The sequence below is a fragment of the Camellia sinensis genome, chromosome 2, assembly GCF_055761805.1.
Source record: "Camellia sinensis isolate YWXY chromosome 2, ASM5576180v1, whole genome shotgun sequence".
NCBI classification, from domain to species: Eukaryota; Viridiplantae; Streptophyta; class Magnoliopsida; order Ericales; family Theaceae; genus Camellia; species Camellia sinensis.
In genome coordinates, this window is record NC_138962.1 from 214341170 (window position 1) to 214348605 (window position 7436).

The following is a 7436-nucleotide window of genomic DNA, read 5'->3' on the forward strand; positions in this document are numbered from 1 at the left end:
TCTAACAATTCTTGAAGTTAAACTTTCAATTCTTTCAGTTCAGAGGTTAACATTTGGTAAGGGGTCTTAGAAATCGATTGTGTTCCAGGTACAACATCAATGGTAAACTCAATTTCCCTATCAATTAAGTCTCAGGGAAAATAATTTGGAAATACATCAGGAAATTAATTTACTATAGGGATGTTCTCTACAGTAGGACTGTCAGAAGTCACATTCAAAACGCAACACAAATAACCCCGGCACCCTTTTCTTAACAATTTTCTGGCTTTCACAAAAGAAATCAAATACGGTGGAGGAATTACCCCATTCCCGACGAACACAAACTCAGGCATACCGGGTGGTCGAAACACAACAGTTTTATTCACACAATCAATCGTTGCACAATACTTCCTCAACCAATCCATACCAAGTATACAGTCAAAATGATCAATACCCAATGATAACAAATCAACATATAATGTCATATCACCAATCACAATGTCACATGCCGAATAAGCATACGCGCATAGCATTGAACTTTCAAATGGTATACATATAGATAACAAATAATTCATAGGTTCTAGTGGTCTGGTCAATTTTCAAGAGAAAGCATGCGATATAAAGGAATATTTAGAACCAGAATCTATCAGCACATATGCATTTTGAGCACAAATAAGGAGTATACTTGACACCACAGCTTCGGTGTTCTGCACATCACCAGGCACTAGTTTGAAAACTCGGCCTTGTCTCAGAGTTTCTCTTCCAATGTTAGCTCTCGTATTTGTTCTAGCTGCAGAAGCGGATCTGGCTGAACTTGCTGCAGGACAGTTGGCATTATCAGATCTAAGTGGGCAATCTTTCACTACATGGCCTGTCTTGCCGCATCAAAAACAAGCACCGGATGCACAGTAACACACACCTCTATGTCTCATTCCACAATCAGAACAAACTGGTATAGACCCACTGCTCTGACTTGAGCTACAAGTAAACCCCGTGTTTTGATTTTTGTTTACCAAAGAACGGCCCTTTCTAAAACTGTATCCAGACCGTTTACCCTTACATTTTGTTGTTGGCACTTTAACTTGTTTCTTTGTTGCCAAATTGGTATTTGCCATCAATGCTCTGTCAAGTACATCCACATATGTAGGGAGTTTTAAGACACTTACCTGATCAAATACATCTAGCTCCAATCCACCTTCAAATTTTTGGCCTTTCTTATAGTCCGTATCCACTATATAAGGAGCAAATCGAGCTAATTCAGTGAATTTAGCCTCATACTTGCCTACAAACATGTTGCCTTGCTTGAGTTCTTGGAATTCAAAAACTTTTCGATCCCGAAAACACTAAGGAAAGTACTTGTCATAGAAGATCTCGTTGAATTGAATCCATGTCATGTTCCCATTGTTATTTTAGATTAACAACCACAGTCTTCGAGCTTCATCTTTTAGCATATAGGTGGCCAAGAGAACCGTCTGAGTCTTGGAGCAGGGAAATATTTCAAATAATTTTTCCATCTCGAGTAATCATGTCTTTGCCTTCAATGGTTCAATACCACCTAAGAAACTTGGCAGTTTCATCTTCATGAACTTCTGAGTTAGGTTAATGATATCATTGTTATCCGGTTCAACTTGGACCAGAGAGGGTGGAAGAGGTGAAGTTTGTTGTCTTTGTTGCTGTCTCATAGATTCAATTAGGACTTCGAGCATTTGTTTCATTCGGCTTATGCGAGCCTTTGAAGATTCAGTTGTACCGTCACTTCTTGTATTTTCCATTTGCTATAGGTAAACAAAGCACTTATAAATATAGGCAAATAGTTCTTTTCACAATGTTCGAAGTATTCAATCCCAGTTCATTCTTTTCAATTTCATATGTTTATGTTCAGATTTAGCTTTCACATTTACAGAAATTAACACACTCCCACACATGCAGATGAAATGTCTCTATGTCTTTTTTAGGACATCATATAGTTCATGTGGACTCGTGTGTGCGGTATAACTCATGCTCTGATACCACCTTGTCACGACACAAACCCGCCCCTATAGGTTTAGTATCGTAACCGGCCAGTAATCCTTGGATCACCAGAGGCCTCTATACATAATAACACAAAATTAAGGGGCTAGTAGAAGCAAATAGATAAAACATACATAGTCCATTGAGCTGTGTAGACGTACATGGGACAAAAATTTCAAAACTTTACATACGTACACGTGTCGTCATAAATACAGTAGTCTTATGTCACATTCATTAAAGATATAACCAAAAAGGGACTTAGTCCAATTTAGATAAACAGAAAACTTATTCATAATCCAAAAGAAAACAAAGTCTTATATGTTCACAAAACATAACCACGTGACTTTCGAAACCTCTTCGAGAGGCACAAGGATTAGCCGACAAAATAGAGCTTCAGGCGATCATCATTGAGCTTAGCCACGCGCCTGATCACCTACATACATAAGTAATAGAGTTAGCAGAAGCCCAGTGAATAATAACAGAGTAAAGGGTTTTAATTAAATGATGTCCCATATCAGATTCGAAAATCATAAATCAGAATTCAAATTCATATTCTTATTCAAATCATGTACAAAAATCAGAGTTCATGCTTAATCATACGTGGTACATCCATTAGTGCTAACAAAACAGAATAAAACAGAACAGATACGTACAAATAGTGGTTATGTATAGCCAATTCCTTAAAGGAAACTCCGGATCCGGGTAACAGGTAATAGATATGCTGAGCTCCATGATGGAGCCTCCGATATGGGTAATAGATTGCAGACTTATTAAGTTCCATAATGGAACCTCTAATACCGGTTAACAGCTAACAGATATCACATGATGCTAAGGATGCCACGAATACTTATTAGAAATTGGACAATCATTCATTGTACAAAACATAACATTTTAGAAAACGGATCTTATTTCATCATACAAAAAATAAATAAAGTTGAACATAGCTTTACTAAGTTATTACTTACAGATGGCTCTAAGAAGAGATAGACAGAGCAAACAAATCAGATGGCTCACGGTGCGTGACCTACATAAACATAACAAATACACATATTGAAACACACACTCGGATAGTACTTATTTTATTGTATTTCGTTCGTAGTGTATTTCTAAGTCTTATACTTGTTATTGTGTCTTAATTAGGGCTTAAGAATGCCTAAGATGCAATGAGGATACCAAAATACGAGTCAAAACACTTAGTCAAATTTGCTGAAAACAAGGTCTTCGCTCAAGCGCAACTTCGGTCGGTCAAGCGGTCTGTGAACTTTGCAAAAGTACTAGTTGTGTGAATTCTCCGCTCAACGGTCGCTCGAGCATGTGACTGAGGTCTTCGCTCAAGCACAACTATGGTCGCTCGAGCGGTCTGCAAAGTATGTAATCTTCTAGGAGCATGCATTTTACACTCGAGTACACTTTAGCTCGCTCGAGCGGAAGTACAAAATCAAAAGTGGTCGCTCGAGCGCAAACTCTGTAGTTCTGGCGGTGATGCAAAATTCTGGAATTTCCATATTGCTATTCATTGTACAAAACTTGAATTCAAAGTTGCAAAACATGTTCTTTTGGGCCAAAAACTTAAGAATTCACTTGTAAACTTGTAAAACATTATGAATTAAAGATCATTACACAAAATTAAGGCCCAAAAGCAAATGAATTCTACAAAAACAAACTTGAATTATATGTATGCATATCATGCATGTGTTGGTATGAGCTCAAACCTTCCAAAACATGTACAAATGAAGTGTTAAAGTGCAAATCCACAATGAGCTCCCATAATTGAACAAAAATAGGTCCTTGCATGTAAGAATTGTTGAAATCAAAACTCAAACTCCATGAATTATGCATGCATGGATGGTATGACTTAAATTCCTTCATTTCTAGCTCAATTCTCATGTTAAACACTTAATCCACTTGAATCTATGCATTTGTTGGCTCAATTACATAGCTAAAGGGTTGAATCTTTACCTTAGATGTTCAATTATGCTCTAGGTGGCTAATTGGTTGAGGTTCCATGCAAATTCTTCCAAATCTTTCTCAATTGCCCTTGTTGAGTTCAAATCTCTCTTGGTCTTTCTGCCCCACACGTTTGGAGCTCAAAAAGAATGAAATGAGAGTGTAAAATGTATCCTAGGGGTCTCATATGCTTACATAGGCTTAATTAAGAAGACTTAATTAAACTTAACTTAAGCTAATCAAATTAACACTAATTATTCTAATTAATTCATTCCGAATCAAATTTTTATTAAACCGATCATAAAATTCTAAAAACTCCAAATAACACATAATCAAGTCAATTTCATGCTCGGACGCCGATAAGGCCTTTAATTCGCAGAACAAAACAGAAACCCAAACAGATATTCCTACAGCAGACAGATATAAACACAAATAATGCAATACACATGCAATTAATTCTGAATTTCATTTTAATCACTCATAAAGCATTCTTAATCATGGTTTAGTGCCTAATCATAGTTCGGGGTTGTTACACTTATAGTAGTGCGAAATTTTAGAGAGTCGAAACGATTGAGTCTAGTTTTTAACACTATCTCCTTAAGACAGAATTCGCCCTCGCACTGGTGCCTTCGAGTATTTATGGCGTCCATCTCCCAGGATACAACAATCAAACTCTCACCGAAATAACACAACCACGATGAGCCTGGCGAACCAAACTATGTTTATATCTTTTTTTGTTGAAATATAGTAATGAAGGAAAAGAGAAGAAGAAGCGAAAAAGAACGAAATTTTTTATACTAGAATGGTAGAATGAGGGACTATTTATAAAGTGTATAATGACTATTCAGTGAGGGGTGCATCCCTTTAGAAATTAGTAACAGTAAGGAAGAAACTGAACAGAGGCACTATTTCGGGAGGATGAGACTGTAACGTTTCAAAAACGTCGGGTCGTTTTGAGAAATATTTTGAATTCAAATTTGAAACGAAAATTTTCGTGCAAGATTTTTTGGGGAAAAAAATAAATAAATAAATAACTCAAAAGAATTTGGCCCAAAAAGATAAGACCTAGGTTGGACCATCTTAATGCACCACACACCAAAACCCAAACCCGAGCACAGCACTGCACAACCAGCCAGACGGGCGGGCGGCGGCGGCGCACACGTATGGGTTTTTTTTGGCATAAACCCACTTGTCCATAGTCTTGAGTCCAAGCCCATCCATAACTCCTCCCTTCACAAAACTTGGATGCCCCTTGGGGCCCAAACCCAAATGCCAACTTTATCTATATAAACCATTGAAATTTCTTCTCTTTTAGCAATGTGGGATACTCATTAATTGCACCAAGACTTTCCATATTCACGGAACTCTCTTTAGTGTCAATTTCTCATTCACCCATTGAAAGTTTTGACAAACCAACTTCAAGGTATTAATCACCACATGGCACATTACACGTCATCACTTGGACCCACCTAAAAAGGTATGTAGGTCCCACTTTTATTTTGGCTTAAACTTTGCCAAAAACTATGGGTCAAAACCCAAATTTTCAATAATTCCCCACATGAATGAAATTGACAAGATTCAAACAAAATGCTGATTTGAAGAAAAAAAAAAAAGGTAACAAGGAACTACACTGCCTAAGATAGGTAGCTTTCGGCCTTGAACCTTCCCTTGTGAAAGTCTATTGGATTTACTAGACAATCAGTGGACTAAAAGCCTTGAACTATTGGCCATTGGTGTAAACCTAGACAGTAGACTACACACAGAGTAGCTCTGACATAGTTTGAGGATCTCACTGTTGTGTTCATTTTGGCCTTGAACAGCCCTTGGTTTCATTGAGTGCTTTAGAGAGTCATGCCTAATTAATTCTCACAGAAGCGGCCCCACTTTACACTTACATAAGTGATTCATATAACGAGTATCCTCCTTACTCCTCTTAGATTTCCAAATCGTAAGAGATAGGTAACCATTAAAAACATAGCTTACCTTGGTTTCTACTGCGTACAACATATGTTGCAATTTATCACTCTATCATCCTAGAAATGGATTAGAGTAAAACTCCTCAGTGATTTTTGTAAGCCATGCATAACTTGGTTTTCCCTTTTGAGCCTAGTTTTTGGGATCTCCAATCAGCATAGGTTAGGTTACCATTATGATAACTCTAATGTAATAGGCTTTAGTCTATTCCTCTTGATGATTTATACAAGATTCATTTCTTTGCGTTTATGTTTTTAATAGTTCTTAAAATCCTTCCAAGCGGGTGGCAATTTTTCTATGATTGCAGCCACTTGAAAAGATTCCCTGAGTATCATCCCTTCAGCAAGAATATCATGGGGAACAACTTGGAGTTCTTGGATCTGATTAATCACGGTCTTGGAATCCACCATTTTGAAGTCTAGAAATCTGCCGACAATGTATTTCTTCATTTTAGCATCTTCCAATTTGTATTTTTTTATCCAAGGTTTCCCAAAGTTCTTTTGCGATCCTCTTTGGACTACAGTACACATTATATAGGGCGTTGTCCAAACCATTGAGAATGCAATTTTTGCACAGAAAATCCCATTGATTCCAAGTTTCTACAACAATGAGAACTTGACAGTCTGTTTCATCTTCCTTCACTTTTGCAAGTTCTTCATGAAGGAATTAAGCTAAGTTCAAAGTAGTGAGATAAAAAAGCATTTTTTGTTGCCAACGTTTGAAGTCACTACCATTGAACTTCTCGGGTTTCTCTCCATGATTAACTGGAATAGTTGTAGGGACGGTAGGAAGCACAGCACGGTCGGCCGAATGAGCAGGAAGCGGTGGTGTGCGCGTGTGGGTTTTTTGGCATAAACCCAATTGTCCATAGTCTTGAGTCCAAGTCTATCCATAACTCCTCCCTTCACAAAACTTGGGTGCCTCTTAGGGCCCAAACCCAAATGCCAACTTGATCTATATAAACTATTTAAATTTCTTCTCTTTTAGCAATGTGGAACTCATTAATTGCACCAAGACTTTCCATATTCATGGAGCTCTCTTTTTTGTCAATTTCTCATTCACCCATTGAAAGTTTTAACAAACCAACTTCAAGGTATTGATCACCGTTTGGCACATTACACGTCATTACTCGGACCCACCTAAAAATGTATATTGGTCCCACTTTTATTTTGGCTTAAACTTTGCCAAAAACTATGGGTCAAAACCCAATTTTCCAACATTTGTATAGGTTGTTAGGTTTTTAATTTTTTTAGTGACTTTTTAACTTTTAGACTAAAATATTCACTTGTCAAATGAGGCCTTAATCATCGTTAGCTTCTTTTTTCTTTTTCTTTTTTTTTTTTTTGTTCTTTTAAAAGTAGAGAGAGTGATAGAGAACCTAATCGTTTGTCACGATCTCATAGAGAATTTTGGCAAGAGCTGAGAAAACATTCCATGCTGAGACGAAACTCCCTACGAAAATGACTACTGCGATGGCTATGATCGACCCTGGTCCGTTCCGTTCAGTATAGTGCTCAATCTCCTCT